Here is a 16,377-nt window from a genome sequence, read left to right as displayed (position 1 = left end):
TAATTTGCAGGTTTCATAGAAGGATGTGTGGCGTCTATATTTTAACAGAAACAAAATTTTACCTATTCATTAATTTAAATTAGCAGTCCTGCTAATTCTTTACATATTATGTGGCATGGCACTCTGAGTGATATCAAACTGCAAATCCTACAACTCACAATGAAGCATGCAGCAGACCATCTGTTAGACTTCAGGATGGTTTCTGCCCGACAGCATTTTCTAGGCTCTGAGGCTTAAGTTTGCCAAATTGTTCACTTCTATTCTGTTTGGATTCACCCTCGTTGGTCTTTTGTACTTCCTTTCTGATCTAGCAGTGACCAAAACAGTACACCAACTCCATTCATGCTAATTGTAATTATTGTCAGAATTATAGGAATGATACAAAGCAAATGCAGCAAGGACCACGTTCCTTTGTCAGCTGCTCATTTTAGTTGTAAAAATATTGAAAATGCACCAAATAAAGTTACAGAAAATGTCCCATTTTTTCACAAGGATCATGTTCTTGACCCCTTTAGAAAAAAAAGCTATGCATTCAATATCACTCTGACATGTCCTCTGTTAAAGTGCACATTCTTTGCATACTTAGAGTAAAGGAGTTTGAATGTACCCACAGATTAGGTAAAAATCCATGTCCTACTGATTTTTAATGTAATTACTAGCCAATACTTTAGTCAGGGCTCATTTTTAAAAGCATCAAGCATTTTTTGTTTGGAAGCAGCACTAACTAAAGTCAACTTGTTTTTTGAAGCTGATAGTCAGGTTTTGCTAGTTTTCCGTTAGGGTCTATGTTCATCCAAGTATGATCTGAGAATACATGTCTGTATGCATGTTATTTGATAGCTCATGCTGAAACTTACAGCTTTATGCACAAGATTAGACATTACAACCCAGTGCATCACTGTGATGCTGGTTTCCATTAGTTACCTAGCAACAACACCAATCTGGATTCCTTTGAAGTTGTATTGCATCAGTCAGGAATTAATGGTGGCATGAAACGTGTGCTTGAAAGGGTGTTTTTGTTTCTTATCTTATGGCAACATGAGGTCAGGTCATGTCATTTGGCTGGGATTACACTGCTAAATTCATGCTGGATAGCTGTAAATTCCAGATTGATTTTCTCACAAACTTGGCAATACTTGAAGCAAGGGACATGTTTCTGACTTTATTAGACAAGGCAAGCTTTGTAACAGCCTGTCACAGTGAAAAACACAAATGCACTATCTGCATTGTCTCCTGTATAAAGAAAATAGGAATTATTGTTCTGACACTGGATGATTAGATCGAGATTGTATAGTCTTCTATCACTTGCTAGTTGTTATTCTTCATCAGGTCCTGAGAGATGGAAATGAGTTCACTTTTCTATGCTTTTGAATCTTATAAACTTAGCTTTGCATAGTGAGTATACTTAAAGACCTTAACATTGTAGAATAAGCGGTATTTGTGCTGTTGCATCCATGCAAACCACAACACAAAATTAAATGATTTTGTTTGTTACACACAATTATTACAATGTTGGGGCTACATTAATTTTGGACAATGGAATTCAGCTGTTTTTAGTGCCTCTGATAGTTTTCATTAAAGAATGCCATACAATTTGTTTGTGCATGTGGACAGAATATGAAGCATTTATGGAGTTTGAGCAGTTGTGCTCATGGGCATAGTTCAAGTTGTTATGTGCCTAAGAATGGGAACACATTGACCCATTACCACACCCTAATATTAAATGGTAAGTAAGAAAATATACCTTCTTTTGTTGGGTATGAAATAAGTATGAATATCTGTTAATCAATGTTCAATTTGCTGTTGAAACTATATCCTGTGAAAGCACATGTGCTTTGGGGTGGATGTGGTTAGCAATGCTGACTAACAGCGCCAGGGACCTGGGTTTGATTCCAGCTTCGAAAAACTGTCTGCGCGGAGTTTGCATGTTCTTCCTGTGTCTGTGTGGGTTTCCTTTAAATGCTCCAGTTTCCTCCCACAATCTAAAATATGCAGGTTGGGTGGGTTGGCCATGGTAAATTTTCTCAAAGTGTCCAGGAATGTGCAGACTAGATGGACTAGATAGGAAGTATAGGATATGGGGGGGGGGGTGGGTTTGGGTAGGATGGCCTTTGAAGTGGCGGTGTGGACATGATGGGCCGAATGGCCTGCTTCCACACTGTGGGGATGTTATATGAATCAATTAATTTCCTTTCATGCAGAGTGCTAAATTGGATTATTAATAATTTTTCCTTCCCTAACAGGTACATGTAGCAGCAGGAGTAGAGCATCGAGTCTGCACCACCATTCAATTAATCATTGTTGATATTCTATCTTAATGCCAGGTATTGAACTCAACAATGAAAGAAGACGTTCAGCTTGCCCTAACCGGTAAGAATCTTGTATGCTTCAGTTTGACCATCTTTCACTCTTCTAAACTGTAGAGAATGCTTTATGTGTTAAGAAATCTTCCTGTGTTTGACCACTGTAGTACAAAAGTGAGGTTCTTTATATCAATGTGTTTAAAAAAAGTGACATTATTTCCATCTGCTGCAATTATTTTACAGTATAATTTTCTTTCAATCTAGTACAAGTTACATTGTCTTCATCTGTTATAGTAAATGTGTATGCATTAACACCCACAATGTGTAACCTTAAGAAGGAATAAAGTTACGAGATAATTATAACAACTGTCTTATTCTTAAGTTTTTTACATAAAATATGGTTTGGATTGCTTAATATGATCCAAGAGAACTAGTGTGGTGCAGAAATTCTAGAAACTCATGTAACAAAACAAACTTGATATATTGTGTCTGCAGAGAAGTGGCCCTGACTAAAACCTGCAGTGGGGGCAAGATTTTGTATTGTTGATTGTCGTGTGAAATTTCAGCATTTTTGTTGGAACTACTTAGTAGCTCTTGTGTTTTCTATGTAAATAAGATATCACTCAAGTCTACCATTAGCATTATTTATTTAGTGGCATCTTTAAAGTTAAGGAGCAAAAAGATTGCTTTTAGTTTTGAAGGTTGTAATAATGTAAAGACAAGAAATTTCAGAATGATTGCATAATTCACAATCACTGTTGAGACAAATTTTAGCACACAAGTTACAACCTTAGTAGAATATTTGAAGACATGAATAACATTCCAAAAGCACACAACAATCAAAGGGAAAAAGAATGAGAAAAGATAAAACAAAAACTTTCACGAGAGAAAAGGCATTCAGGAAATTAATGGGGCTAAAGATCAATAAGTTCTGGAACTGATGGGATGTATCTTAGGTTTTTAAAATAAGTAGCTGCAGAGATAATGCATGTACTGGTACTAATCTTCCAGAAGTCAGACTCTGCAAAAGTGTCAGAGGATTGGAAACTCCTAACATAAAATCTTTATTTAGAAAGAGTAGGAGACATAAAACAGGTAGTTAAAGGCCAAATATTTCAACAATGTTGGAACCATTAATAAGGATGTAGTGGCAAAACATTTAGGAATACATAATGTGACCAACAGAGTTAGCATGGTTTCATGAGGGGAAAATCAGGCATGACACTTCTATTAGAATTCTTTGAGGAGGAAACAAGCAGGATAAATAAAAGGAAAGCTATGAACCTAGTACATTTGGATCCTCCGAAGACAATTGTTAAGATATCACATGTTAGGCTCCGTAAAATAAGAGTCCTTTGTGTTGAATGTAATGTATTATCATGAATAGAAGGTTGACTCATTAGTAGGAGACAGAGAGTTGGGTCAAAAGGCACATTTTCAGGATGACAACATTTAATAAGCAAAGGGCCACAGGGATCAGTGCTGGAGCCACAATCATTTATAATATATATTAATGACTTTTGTTGTAGATTAGATTCCCTACAGTGTGGAAGCAGGCACTTCAGCCCAACAAGCCCACACCAACCCTCCAGATAGTAACCCACCCAGACCCATTTCCCTCTGATTAATGCACCTAACACTATGGGGAATTTGGAATAGCCAATTCACCTGACTTGCACATCTTTGGACTGAGGGAGGAAACCCACTCAGACACAGGGAGAATGTGCAAACTCCACACAGACAGTCCCCCAAGGCTGGAATCGAATCTGGGTCCCTGGTGCTGTGAGGCAGCAGTGCTAACCACTGAGCCACCATGCCACCCTTGGATGAATAAAGTGAATATGTTGTAACCATGTTTACAGCTGATAAAAAATGGGTGGGAAGACAAGAATTGAGGATGATACATGAGTCTGCAGAGAGATAGAGATGAGTTAATCAAGTGGGCAAAACATGGGAATTGGAATATATTATGGGAACATGTGAATTAGTACTTTTGCAGGCTGAATAGAGGGGCTGAATATTATTTAAATCGAAAAAGACTGCAGAAAGTTACAGCACAAAGGGATTTTGGAGTCTGTGTGTGTAAATCATTAAAAAAAATACCCAACTTCAGCAGGTAATGGGGAAGGCAAATAATATGTTGGCCTTCAGATTAAAGGGAATGGTCTACAAATATAGGGAAGCCTTGCTAAAACTACTAAGCACTAGTCAGACGACATCGATAATACCATGAACTGTTTTTAGTCACGTTATCTGATGTAAAATATACTGGCATTGGAGGCAGTCCAGAAAAGATTCAGTCCAGAAAAGGTTTACTTGGGCATGGAGAAATTTTCTTATAAGGAGAGGTTGAGTAATTACTCATTGCAGTTTAGGAGAGTGAGAGACAGCCTTGTTGAAACATATAAAAGTCTTTGGAGAACTGGCACAGTAGCTGCTGAGATGTTTTTCCTGGTGGGAGACCCTAAACCCAGATGGCATAGTAAGGGGTCACTTAGATGGGACAGAGAAGAGGAGGAATTTCCTCCCTAATAGCATCATGAATCTGTAAAATCTTTACCTCACAGCACTGCAGAGATTGGGTTGTTAATTATATTCAAGGGTGAAATCGAATTTTATTCAGCAAGGGAATCAAAGCTTATGAGGAAAAGGTGGGAAAGTAGGGTTGCAACCATCAGATCAGCGATGATTTCATTGAATGATGGAGCACTAATGATCCTTATGGTCTTATGGTCTTATCTGATAACTTGTGCTTGGTGGGAGCCCATAGGTTTAAACCTGCTTGTTGAATACTAATCTCAGAAGAGTAGTAAAAGTATCAGTTTTTGTGTTTCTAGGAAATTTTATTCATAATCTAAAAATAAGATCAATCAATCAAGTCTTTCAACCAGTCATTAGATTTTGAAATAAATACAAAGGTAGAAAAACAACCCAGTGTTGGGAAACTGGCCTTCTGGCCCACTATGACTACACATTCAATCCATTCTAGAACATTTTATTCCTCTTTATTCATTCCCCACAATAGCACTTCCTCAGCACTGCAGTGATGTGTCAGTGCAGATCATCTGCTTACTTCCTGGAATGATTCTCGAAGACACAACTGACTCAGTGGTGACTGCTACATCCCATCCAGGGCTGAGAAAAGTTTTGAAATCAAGTTTTCCTCTGTGCTTTAAGAAGTAAAATGAATAGCAGCAAGAAAAGTAACTAGTTTCCATGGATTGCAGTAAATGAGCCAACAAACCATTGCATATAATTAATAGTAAAGGTAATTTATTGTATTTAAATTTCAATATGAATTTAATTGAATTCCAGTAATGTGATAACATGGACAAAGGCTTCCATGAATGGGAGTACAGGCTGTCTTGTGATCAAATAGGTAATCTGTAATCTTTCTTTGAGTAACTTGCTTTATCCTTACATTTCAATCAGGTTGAGGGAACTGGAAAGCTGAACAGACAATTAATTATAGAATCAATCCAATATGTTGCTAACACAAATTGGGAATCTACAGTACAGCAATTTAAAAAGTGATAATTAAATTGTGGAACCAGTTCTCATTAGGCTTCCTATCTCAGCACTAATTATTTTCCAGATTTTTTGAATAAATCTTGTTACCATGTTAACATTGGGAGGATGTAACCACAATGCCAACAGCTCCATGTATGTTGGCATGGAAAGGAATTCGTTCCACTCTAACTAATCTCACTGAATGTTTATTTTATCAAAATCTTATTTGCAGTATTACTGTAACTTGACATTTTTCATACTGAAGAATGACAAAAAAAAAATCAATTGTAGGAGGACTAACTAACTTACAGTTTTCCATGTTAAATTTTAGCAAGCTTCCAGTAATAATTGAAGTAGCTTTAAATATTGATTTAATTTTTATTAAAATTATTAAATATTTATTTTTAAAATTGGAATTAATATTTATTGAACTCAGTAATATCATAGTTGAATGGAGTTTTCATTTTATCATTGGCACTTTATGGTGGAACGAGGACAAGATCATAAAGAAAAAAGGAAGTGATGTCTGCTAATTTTGCCTTGAGGGATATGGTTAGTAACATAACAGTTTAATTTCATGTCAGCCTCACCTCATCCTTTTGATGTCTGTTTAATGCATTGATAAAAAGATTGATGCTAGCATTTTATATTTAGTAGTACCAACACAGTTGACATGAAGAGGCTCAATATTTTCATGTCTTTCTTCAGCAGCAAAACCAATTTATTGGTGATGTCTTAATTTTGAGATCAAATGCAGATCACATTGTGGAACACCAAATCTCTGTTCAGAGGAATAAACTAGTCTCCAGTTGCTTGCCATTTCAATAAACCATCTTCCTCCCACTCTAAACTTGCCATCCTCTCCCAGCAAAACTCAACACAATCTGGAGAAACAGCATCCCATTTTTCTGTCCCGGGCATGAGAGCTGGTAAGATGCAACATTAAGTTCAGCAATTTCAGAGCATAACCCCTGTCCTCCATTTTGATTGCAATTACCCAAGTATCTCCCACCCCATTGTGACAATGCTGCTCCTTTAACAAGGTCTTGTTGTCCTTGGTTTTTTTTCAGAGAGGTCATAAAAAACATAGAGTCCATTAAGTTGAAGTTGAAGGATTTTAGGTCCAGTTTGACTCTAGCTAACAGAAACTGCCTCAGGCAATGGGCTTTCAAGTTTTTGAAAATAAACACTTATACAATGAAAGGGAAGTAGCCAGTTCTTCCAGCTCAGCTTTTCTCTGGTTTGGTTTTAGCAGTAGTGTTTTGAAGTCACTGGACCCAAAGAAGTTGGTCCAGGGTGGTACTCTCTCTCTCTCTGACTTCTCTTCTGTAAGACTCTGTGTTTGATTTTTCCTTTTGTTCCAAAGGGTGTTTATGGGAATTGTTGCAAGTATTTTTTTTAGATTATATTAGATTACTTACAGTGTGGAAACAGGCCCTTCGGCCTAACAAGTTCACACTGACCCTCCGAAGAGCAACCCACCCATACCCATTCCCCTATATTTACCCCTTCACCTAACACTATGGGCAATTTAGCATGGCCAATTCACCTAACCTGCACATTTTTGGACTGTGGGAGGAAACCGGAGCACCCGGAGGAAACCCATGCAGACACAGAGAGAATGTGCAAACTCCACACAGACAGTTGCCTGAGGCGGGAATTGAACCCGGCTCTCTGGTGCTGTGAGGCAGTAGTACTAACCAATATGCCACCGTGCAGCCCGAAAAACATGCTACTTTTTTAACAATCTGATGGGTTTTCGGATGTTTAAGTTATTCTGTATTCTATTTTCTTTTGTTTCTGTTTCATTTGGTAATCTTGTAAATAAATTCTATTTTTGTTTAAAACTAAGTGGTTTGATCAGCTGCATCTCTCCTGGAATATCCACTTTACACCTGCTTAAAACAACTAGCAAAGTTAGGGTCTGGACTACCTTTTTGAAATGTCTTGAGGACTTTGGCTAGGTCCATAACACCACCCCTGGCACCCTCAACTTACTCATGTGTTGCCTATGTCCTGTAGCCTTGTTGACGCAGAGCAGACCCATCTTTTACTCCTTTTCATACCTACTATTTACATCTGTTTTACATCCCAATCACTCCTTTACCACCATTAGCACTCCCTTTGTCTTTTGCTTTGGGTATTTCCATCATCTGTTCCAATTGCTTGTCCTCCCCCTCTATCAACAGCACAAAAAGAGTTTTGGACTCAATACATTGATTCTGTTTTTTTCTTCACACATGATACCGGTTCTTTAAATAATGGCAATCAACTCTCTGACAACGCGAGAACAGAAGTACAGAGAGCAATGCTTTCTGTGATGCACTTGTGGGATGTAGGCATTGTTGACTGGACCAGAATGTTTAACGCATCCTAAACTGCCCTTGAGAAAGTGATGGTGAGCTACCTTCTTGATCTGCTGCAGTCCATGCACTGTCAATAGACTCAGGGAAAGAATTCCAGGATTTTCACACGTGACAGTGAAGGTACAGCAATATATTTCCAAGGTGGCATAATGAGTGGCTTGGAGAGGATCATGGCAAAGACAATCAGGTACCTACGCTTCAGGTACCTAATGGCTTCAGCTGACAAGGTGAAAAAATCTGACAAATGTTCGACTCTATAGCAATGACAGGCAACATCCTTCACAGGAAGGGCATGATCCTGGACATAAGGAGGGTACAGGAGAGAAAAAAATGGTAGAAAGATTATAGACGACAAACTGTCAACAGCTGAAGTTGGAGCTACATGGAGATGGAGCAGGAAGTTGTGAGTCTCCATGTGGTGGTCACAGACACCTTTCCTGTCATATCAAAAGATCAGAATTCTAAATTGCTATGAATGTTTCAATTTCTGAAACTTGTTTTTCAAAAAAACGGCTGAATCAACTAAAAATATGAATTAACCATCTGCCTGGAGAGATAGGCTCATAGAATATCATAGTAAAGATGCAAAGGAAAGGGGTTAAAAAGTCAGTTTCATCTCTACTAGAGTGTGCCTATGGGACTAAGATCGTCCTGTCTGGCAGAGGGCAAAGATACCCATGCAGTCTAGTTTTTAGTCTTAGTGTGGTGTGAAAATCATAGTTGGAGAAATATCCTCACATTTTTAGCATTAGAGGTCAGCTAACTACAAGTCAGACAACAGAAACCAGGCCAACAAACAGAGTTTCTCTCACCCTGACTTTGGCACAGTTGAAAGGAATCAGAACAACAGAATCTCAGCCAATCTGAAAGCTATAAATCTTTAAATGAACTACTAACAATAACTTCCAGTGCAGCAGCAGCAACATTCAATTATCCACTCTTTGCAAACAATTCAGAGACTGATCCATATCCATAAATTGCTTTGTTTTAAAAATGTTAATTTTGTACTTAATCTTTTTGTACTTATTCTTGTGTGTATGTGCGTTGTGTTATTAATTCCTTGCGTGCTTAGTAATTAATAAACACGCTCTTTGTTAACTCAAGAAACCTGAAAATGACTCATTTTAAAGCAAAGTTCATTTAGGTCTGACAGAAAGGTATTCTAAGAGAAGGGATGCAGTTATAAACCGACCTTTTGTGATTAACTAATGGGATAGATGAATAAAGAAGCAGAGCCAGTTCATCTCTTCTCACAAGGAACTTAACAACTTGGGTTATCCCTGTCTACAATTGTAACAACTTTGGGAACTACACCTGGAGTCTGATCACCAAGGACCTCATAACCTGCAGCACTGATTGCCATGATGTGCCAGTGACTAAGAAAATCACTACAACTTTGAACTTCGTCACCTTTGCCTCCTGCCAAGGAACAACTCCAGATCTTAGTGACCTTTCAAAACAGCTGCACAACATTGGATCTCGCTGGTTACTGATGGCCTGTTTGTCAGCTAATAATTTTAATAACAAACACAGCCTTCTTGGTAGACAGGAAAATAAGCTTCACTTCGAATGATAGATTCCATCACATATAGGTCATCATCGAATTTACCCAGGTGCCCAGGAACTGAACAGTGAGATCGTCAATGGTAAAAGCATCCACTATCTCAACGTCCAACTGGTCTGTGACTACAAACAAGAACTTCCTCCATGCTTTCACTTATGTTCCTAGCTGTTGCCCTGACTCCTTTATTCTTCGTTAATTCACATTGCCTCAGATCTTCACTCTGATCCTCAAGGTGCAGAATTTGATCCCAGGAACGAAGAAAGATCTGTACTGAGGGCAGCTTTCTGACCACCCCCAAAAAAAAAATCTGAGGTGGAATTCAAAACACTGACTATACTTTGTCAGTGGATGACAGAGTGAATTGCTAAGAAAGATGATGGGAAACAATCAAGCTGCTTGGTCTTGAAGGTGTTTTAGAACGGTGTTTCCAGGCAAGTAGAAAGCATTCCAGCACAATCCAGACCTGTGCCTTGTACACAATGGACAGGCTTTGAGGAGACTGAATGTGAGTTACTCACCTCAGAATTCCAAGTTTCTGACCTCCCTACTGTACTCACAATATGACTGGAAGTACAGGGTCAATTGTTAGATGCTCGGTCTTGGAGATGATCTTTGTCTGGAACTTGTATCATGCAAATGCCACTTGCCACTTATCACCGTAAGCCTGGATGTTGTTCAGCTCTTGCTGTGTACAGACACAATCTGCTTCAGCATTAGAAGAGTTGCGAACGGTGCTGAACATTGTGCAAACATCGGTGAACATCTCACTTCAGAATATATGATGAAGGCATGGTCATTGCTGAAGCAGCTGAAGGTAGTGAGGCTTAAGATGTAACCTTAAGGAACTGGCCTTGTGGGGTGCAGTGGTAGGGTCCCTATCCTGGACCAGGAAGCCTGGGTTCAGGACTTATCTGCTCCAGAGATGTATAAAAACATCTCTGAACTAGTTGATTAGAAAAGTAGGTTAAATTTTTAAAAAGATCCAAAGACTGTCCTGAAGTAATAACTGGGATTGAGGTAAATGATTTCCAACAACCATAATCATCTTCCTTTGTGCTATGTATGACTCTAATCAGTGTACATTGTTTGCTTCTGATCATGATTGACTCCAGCTTTGTTAGAGCTCCTTAATGCCACGCTCAGTTAAATACTGCCCTAATATCAAGGTCAATTACTCTCTCCTCAACTCTTGCCTATTTCAAATTCCCCATCCCCTTTCTATGCTCATGCCCTCTTAAGACCCCATGTTCTTCCTATGCCCCTGCTTGTCCCATGCTTCTAGCAACTCCCATGTCTATTCTACAGCCCCTGACCCAAAATCCATAAAATGGAACTGATTAAAGTACAATTTTTATTGAGCTCTCATTCTAATGCACTTCACACTGAAAATAGCTTATTTATAAAATCCATTTGAAAAAATTTAATTACCCTTGAGTGGTGAAAATGTTGTAAAAACAAACTTCTATTTCACTTACCACATCAAAGACAGTTAATTATTTAATGACCTCTTAACACTTATTCAAAATGCCTCCACAATGCCTGCCGAAATAAATGATTCATCTGCTTTTGAATTGCACTCATGAAAGAAAAAGAACAAAATGTACTCATGGCATTCATAATGGTTTCTGCTATAATAAGTGTCCTTCGAAGTCTGAACAATGGAGTCTATTGAAACTGAAAATGCAAATGGCCTTTTTTCTAAGCTATACCAGAAGGTCTGTCATTTGAAACAATCCGAAGGTACATAGGAGCATTTTTTACTCCCCACTAACTGAAAATTGTTGGAGTTTTGTTTTCCATTTTGCCAGGATTTGGGGTATTTAAATTCCCTACTTTATTATGTTAATGATTCCAATGACAACAGTAAAAACGCATCTAATTTGTAAAACATCATCCTACTATTGAAACTGATCCTCACATATATTACAAATTCTGTCAACACAAGAATTCCAGAAGCAGGTGACTGATTTTCTGATTGCCCACTTGAGACTTGGATTCCCCTATGGTGGACATCTCTTTTGAGAGACTGTGAACTGTACTTACTCACTGAAGAGACCCAACTCTGAAAGAGGGCTGGCAAGAATGGTAATGCTGCAAACAGGTAGGCTACCCACATCATAACCCCCTGCTAGGAACTTGTATCATGCAAATGTCACTTGCCACTTATCACTGTAAGCCTGGATGTTGTTCAGCTCTTGCTGTGTACGGACACAGTCTGCTTCAGCATCAGAAGAGTTGCGAACGGTGCTGAACATTGTGCAAACATTGATGAACATCTCACTTCAGAATATATGATGGAGACATGGTCCACCATCATCATCATCATCATGATCATCTGCTACACATATGAAAAGCAACCTGTGATAATGGAGCAAAAAAGATCAGCATGTTAAGATGTACATTCCCTAATTATATGCACTATGTAGGCCCTTAAACCTATCTCATTTTGATGTGAACAGAGTTACTTCCTTGTACTGAACTGTCAAATATCACTTAATAAACCTGTGTTCATTATGCATTCTATTTTGATTTTAGGAAGTTGACACATGTGAACTAGCTTGTCCAGTCTATGTTGTTAAGATCACTTTTTAGTATAACTGTTGTTTTTTTAGAAAACCTTCCAAACATACCACGGGAAGTCTTTTGAGAATGGAGGCTATCACAAGGTCTGTGTGAACTGATAATCAATAATGAAAACAAAGCTACCAATAGGTCCACTAACAACTGGCTTTTCATATATTATGTGACGTCATTACAATGCTGATTGATCCTTCACCATCTTTGTTGATGTCCACCATCACCTTTGAATTTGCCATCAGTTTTTTTTATTATCACATGCCCTTCCTATTGCTAACACTCTTTATGTGGGATGAGGGCTGTCATTAATACATGTGGACTTGCCCACAACAGTGGTTGGCTTCTTCCAAACTCAAACTCAAAGCATTCTGACTTAGAGGCAGGGTTACGAATGATATCTAAGCCTTGTTCAATAAATTGAAAAAGTCCTCTGAATTCCAGGAATTCAAAGGATGTAATAAATTAGCGAGACTAGAGGCTAAAGTTGTCCGATGATAGTTACAAAACACTCAGGTTTAGCTGGAGTAGTTAATGAGCATCTTGATGGCTTAGTGTTTCAATTGATTTTTGCATATAAACTTCAAAGTGAACTTTTAAAGAGGTGAGCAAGTATCTGTGAGAGGTGGGGACAATAATTTCAATGGACATGTCACTGTCTGAAGTTTATTGTAGATGAAGAAAGGAGGTTAAAAGGAAATACAACTCTAAGAGCTTAGGTATTGAAAATTAATTAGCAAATCAGGTTGAATCAGTTTGGAAATTCTGGTTCCCATTTAACCCTGATGTATGGATGCTGAAAGGGATGCAGGGGAAAGTCCTCCTCACTGTGATACCCGGAAAGGACTTAATGTCATTTCCAGAGATTGCTGGTCACATTCCTGAAGGATAATGAACTCACTGGAAACAATCCACAAGATGCAATGTTTCACAGACTATTGTACAGAACTTCTAATGAAGAGTCTTGAAACATTAACTCTGCTTTCTCCCCACAGATACTGCAGACTGCTGACTTTCACCAGGAATTTCTGTTTTTGTTCCACAACAGAACTCGTTTCATTTGAAATAAGAGACTCCCCACCAGAACATGGACCCATCATATCAGAGAATCATAGAGATGTACAGCATGGAAACACACTCTTCAGTCCAACTCGTCCATGCTGACCAGATATCCTAACCTAATCTAGTCCCATTTGCCAGCACTTGGCACATATCCCTGGAAACCCTTCCCATTCATATACCCATCCAGATGCCTTTTAAAATATTATAATTGTACCAGCCTCCACCAATTCCTTGAGCAGCTCATTCCAGACACGCACCACCCTCTGTGTGAAAATGTTGCCCGTTAGGACTCTTTAAACTTTCCCCCTCTCACCCTAAACATATGCCCTCTAGTTCTGGACTCCCCCACCTCAGGGAAAAGTCCTTACCTACTTACACTATCCATGCCCCTCATGATTTCATAAACCTCTATAAAATCATCCCTCCGCCTCCGACGCTCCAGGGAAAACAGCCCCAGCCTATTCAGCCTCTTCCTCTAGCACAAATCTTCCAACCCTGGTAACATCCTTGTAAATCTTTTCTGAGCCTTTTTTAGATTCATAGAATCATAGAGTTGTGCAGCACGGAAACAGACTTTTTGGTCCAACTCGTCCATGCTGACCAGATATCCTAAATTATTCTAACCCATTTACTAGCTTTTACTCTATATCCCTCTAAACCCTTCCTGTTCATATACCCATCCAGATGCCTTTTAAATGTTGCCATTGTATCAGCCTCCACCACTTCCTCTGACAGGAATCACCCTCTGCATGAAAAGGTTTCCACTTAGGTCCTTTTTAAATCTTTCCCCTCTCACCTTCAACCTATGCCCTCTATTTTGGTATCCCCTACCCTGGGGGAAAAGACCTTCACTATTCACCCTATCCATACCCCTCATGAACTTCTATAAGGTCATGCCTCAGCTTCTGACATTCCAGAGAAAATAGCCCCAGCCTATTCAACCTGTTCCTACAACTCAAACTCTCCAACTCTGGCAACATCCTTGTAAATCTTTTCTGGACCCTTTCAAGTTTAACAACATACTGAATGTAGTATTCCAAAAGTGGCCTAAATAATGTCCTGTTTAGCCGTAACATGACCAGCCAACTGCTATACTCAATGCATTGACTAATAAAGGCAAGTGTACCAAACGCCTTCTTCTGTATGCTGGCTACCTGCACTCCAAAGGATGGTGGTACAAAATTGCTTTTTGGACTGAAGGCCGGTGACCAGCAGTGTGCTACAGGGGTTAGTGCTGAGTCCACTGTTTTTTGTCATTTATATAAATGACTTGGATGTGAATATAGAAGAAATGGTTAGCAAATTTGCAGATGACACTAAATATGGTGGTATAACGGACTGCAAAGAAAGGGACCTTGATCAGATGGGCTGGTGGACTGAAGAGTGGCAGATGGAGTTTAATCTAGATAAATGTGAGGTGTTATATTTTCATAGGGCAAATCAGGGCAGGTCTTATACACTTAATGGTAAGATCCTAGGGAGTGTTGCCACTTGGGGTGCAGGTTCATAGTTCTTTGAAAGTGAAGTCGCAGGTAGACAGGATAGTGACGAAGGCATTTGGTACATTTACCTTTTTTAGTCATTGCATTGAGTATAGGACTTGGGATGTCATGTTGCAGCTGTACAGGACATTAGTTAGGCCATTTTGGAATATTGTGTTAAGGTACTAACTATAGGCCATTCAGGAAATAATTCAATTAACAGTAAAATGACTGATAAGTTGAATTCCAGTGGCTGGGAGGGAAGGAGGATACAAGAAGGCTTACGACCACTCTCGGCAAATGAATCTGCAGAAAAAGAAACCAGGACCAACCCTCCAGAAGACGTCCAAAGTTGAGACTTCACGAGGAGTACCCCTTGCACCACTCCTGTTCAACCTGAGCACAGGTGGTTAACATCACAAACTAAACTGTTCTCCAATGTGTGTACATATTTTAAGTTGGACACATAAGTTGCTTTTAGTGTATTAAAGGATTGTGATTATTCAAGTGGCCACTTGTTTCTCAAGGTTGTTACTCAATTACTTGATAGAAGTGTACAAGATGATGAGAGACATAGATAGCGAGAACAATCAGAGACTTTTCCAGGGCAGAAATGGCTATCACAAGGGGGCATAATTTTAAGGAGATTGGAGGAAGGTTTAGATCAGGGGGTAGGTTCTTTAAACAGAGAGTGGTGGGTATGTGGAATGCACTGCCAGTGGTCGTGGTAGAGTCAGATACATTAGGGACGTTTAAGCAACTCTTGGATAGGCACATGGAAGATAGTAGAATAAAGGGTATGCAGCTTAGTTTGATCTTAGAGTAGGATAAAAAGTCGGCACAACACTGAGGGCTGAAGGGCCTGTAGTGTGCTGTACTATTCTAAGTTCTATGTTCTTCTCTGTTCTATCACTGGCAACCAAATGGATCTACTTCCGGACACAGGTCAACACCATGGTCGTTAATGTTAAACATTGTGATCCATTGCTCCCTTTTAACTCGCTGACAACAATGTGCTCAAATTATTATGATTATTTTGGTTACATTTATTATGTCCTCAGTGAAATTTTACCCATAGAACACATATAACGAAACAAAGCAAGACACATTTCAAAAGCTAATGTATTTACAAATATAAAAACAGGAGCAGGAGTAGACCATTTGATCCTTAAGGCCAATTTTTTTTTAGATTCGATTACTTACAGTGTGGAAATAGGTCCTTTGGCCCAACAAGTCTACACCGGCCTGCCGAAGCGCAACCAACCCCGACTCATTCCCTTACATTTCACCCCTTTACCTAACACTACAGGCAATTTAGCATGGCCAATTCAATGAATCTACACATTTTTGGACTGTGGGAGGAAACCGGAGCACCCGGAGGAAACCCACACAGACACAGGGAGAATGTGCAAACTCCACACAGTCAGTCACCTGAGGCAGGAATTGAACCCAGGTCTCTGGCGCTGGGAGCAACAGTGCTAACCACTGTGCTACCGTACCGCCCAAACCACTGTGCC

The 16,377-nt window shown here is 39.2% G+C and overlaps 1 long non-coding RNA gene across 1 annotated transcript in view; it reads left to right on the top strand.

Moving 5' to 3' along the window:
- LOC140462966 (uncharacterized) overlaps positions 1-15,329 on the top strand; it is a 103,603-nt gene extending 88,274 nt beyond the window's left edge. The window contains exons 4-5 of the long non-coding RNA XR_011954564.1: positions 2,325-2,370; positions 13,313-15,329. This is a non-coding gene — a long non-coding RNA (uncharacterized lncRNA). The remainder of the gene's footprint in view (positions 1-2,324; positions 2,371-13,312) is intronic.
- The last annotated feature ends 1,048 nt before the right edge of the window (positions 15,330-16,377 follow it).

This window comes from Chiloscyllium punctatum, chromosome 37 (assembly GCF_047496795.1).
Source record: "Chiloscyllium punctatum isolate Juve2018m chromosome 37, sChiPun1.3, whole genome shotgun sequence".
Classification (NCBI taxonomy): Eukaryota; Metazoa; Chordata; class Chondrichthyes; order Orectolobiformes; family Hemiscylliidae; genus Chiloscyllium; species Chiloscyllium punctatum.
Note: the sequence above shows the minus strand (reverse complement) of the source record. Positions and strands in the feature narration are given on the sequence as shown.